At 34.8% G+C, this 2,752-nt stretch overlaps 1 pseudogene; it reads left to right on the forward strand.

Annotated features, from left to right (window-relative positions):
* The first annotated feature begins 640 nt into the window (after positions 1-640).
* LOC149192266 (phenylalanine ammonia-lyase pseudogene) lies at positions 641-2,371 on the forward strand (annotated as a pseudogene).
* Positions 2,372-2,752: the final 381 nt, after the last annotated feature.

Consider the following 2,752-nt stretch of genomic DNA (forward strand, 5'->3'; position numbering starts at 1 on the left):
GTCTTTTGGGGATTTTTACCACCATGTAATACGAACTATACAAATTCTTACCCTAAAATTTATTATTAAGTGATGCAATCATGTTAGCTAGATTGAAAAATAATCTTTAGATGAAAGATAACTTTGAAATCCTACACTAAATATATCAAGAATTCAAGAATTCATATGACTAACAAACTTTGCTCTGTGATTGTAATGAGTAAAAAGGCCTTTACTAAGGAGGTGTGTGCCTTTAAAATAGCTTATCAACATTGGTCACATAAAATGATTTCCAAATAATAGCATCTCCTTATATAAAATACTAACCGAACTTCCTACTTGTGATTCCAAATCAAATTTAAAAGCATTCAATGAGAATGCGAGTTCCAACTCCATACTTTCATGACGAATAAATGATGAAGATAACATTTGAGACTGACTTCGACTGCATTTCTTGAAACTCATCATAGCCATTTTAATCTATAGGTTTAAGAATTTATGCAACAAAAGACATATGATGATAGAGTGTAAGGGCTTCTTCAAAGGAACCATTTAATATAGACTATATAAGAAATTTAAACAACTATACATAGAGTAAGAGAGTGAGTCAAGATCAAGACGTTGATATTGATTATCAAATCTTTTATGCGAATAGACCAGAATGCCTCTATTTAGGTATTATTTGGGTCTTTTGGGGAAGCGAAAAGATACGGTTGCAGAAGTAAAAATGATGCACAATAATCAAGTTCAAGTTAAAAGCACTTGATTTTGCACAGGTTTTGGCTCACGTGGTAGTGATCCACGAAACCGGGTTCGAGCAATGAAGGCCATGAGAGGAAGTCATTTTGAAGAAGTGAGAGAGATGGTGGATTCGTATTTGGGATCCAAGGAGATTTTCATTGAAGGGAAATATATAACAATCATATAATTATTGTCGTTGCTCAAATATTGCGAGTGAAAGTGAAATTGAATGTCACGGCCGCCAAATCTAGGGTCAACAAGAGTTAAAACTAGGTTCTCACCCACATGACCAAGGGGACAGATACTTATGGGGTCATTACCTATTTCAGAGCCACTTCTCTATTTCTTGAATACTAGAGTTCTTGGGAAATGCCCAAAAAATGTTAAGTCTGAACACACTACCCGAGCTGCCATGTCGGTTCAAACAAATACTTTGTTGTTGTGATACTCGGGCATAAGGTAGGGAATTATTAAAATTCTGGAGAAGATATTGAATGTGGGGCTTATGTCAAAGCTTCCATTACTATGAAACATAACTGATTTTGGTGATTTGGATCCCCTATATTATATTGTTTGGGATCTTGACTAGGAGGCCTAATTCCAGAGTTCGAACCAAATATGGAATAGAAATGAGTGGAGCCAAAGTGTTCAATAAAGTAGGAGTGGAAAATCCCTTTGAATTACATCCTAAAGGTGGTCTAGCCATTATCAATGGAACTTCAGTGGGAGTAAAATTGGCTTCTATTGTGTATTTCAATGCTAATGTCCTTGTTATGCTCTCTGAAGTAATCTCGGCCCTATTCTGTGAAGTTATGAATAGAAAGCCTGAGTTTATAGATCCATTAACTCACAAGATGAGGCACCATCATGGGGGATTCACTTAGTGAACCTCCGACATATCATGTGCATTCATGGCATATTAAACAATATCCTTAATTTGACTACATATTGGAAAATCCCTCTAAAAATCACATTATTTGACCCCCAACCAATATGAACCCAATACAACTTCCCAATTTAATAAACCCATATTTTCACTAGATATTGTAGGTATCCATTTTTTAATTAACATATTTTATACCACTTTATACTTTTTCATTAACTTTAAGCTCCATTTTTTTTTTTTATATTTTCCAATATAAAAACCCTTTACCTCCTATATATCCCACAATATATTACGTCATTTTTTCCTCAATATATATCCCCTAATATGAACCCATGTGGTATGATATTGCTCCCCTAGTGAAGCCCCTGTGGGCACCATCCCAGCCAAATGGAGGTCGCATCAATTGTGGAGTATGTCTTGGACAAAAGTTCTTATATGAAACACGCTTCTACTCTCCATGAGATGAATTCTCTCAAGAATACCAAGCAAGATCACCATTCTCTTTGCACTTCGCACCTCACCTCAATGGATCGACCCTCAAGTGGATATCATCATATTTGTAGCTCACGTGATTGAGCGGGAAATCAATTCTGTGAATGAAAATCGAGTAATTGATGTTGCCAAAGACAAACCACTTCATTAAGGGAATTTCTAGGGCATCCCTATTGGTATCTTTATGGATAACCGTCATCTATCATTTTTTCCATGGATTCTTACACTTCTGAGCTTCTTTACCTAGAAAATCTAGTGACCATCCATGTATAGAGCATTGAACATCATAAATAGGATGTGATCATAACTAGGATAGAGATACATCTATGGTAATAAAAGGTAAAAAATGATCAAAAATCTTAGTCTTGAATCCTAGCCTATCGAAACAAATAGATGAGAGGGGAGTTCTAGTTGATAGTTCAGGCGATGGGATAAGACAAAACAAAGACAAAAAATACAAGAGGGGAGTTCATCCCAATGGGAACAACTTACAACATAAAAAATATTTACCAAATTTTTAATATATTTTTTATCATATAAATATTTTAATTAAATTTGAGAATAACTCTTATTAGGCTTCAAAATTGAAGTGGGTATTTCTCTTCAAGAGCTCTCGAGCCCATTATATAAGAGTATAAAATTATTTTCCATACA

Source organism: Pinus tabuliformis, chromosome 2_2 (assembly GCF_031772625.1).
Source record: "Pinus tabuliformis cultivar Carrire ecotype Pingquan chromosome 2_2, CPIR1, whole genome shotgun sequence".
NCBI classification, from domain to species: Eukaryota; Viridiplantae; Streptophyta; class Pinopsida; order Pinales; family Pinaceae; genus Pinus; species Pinus tabuliformis.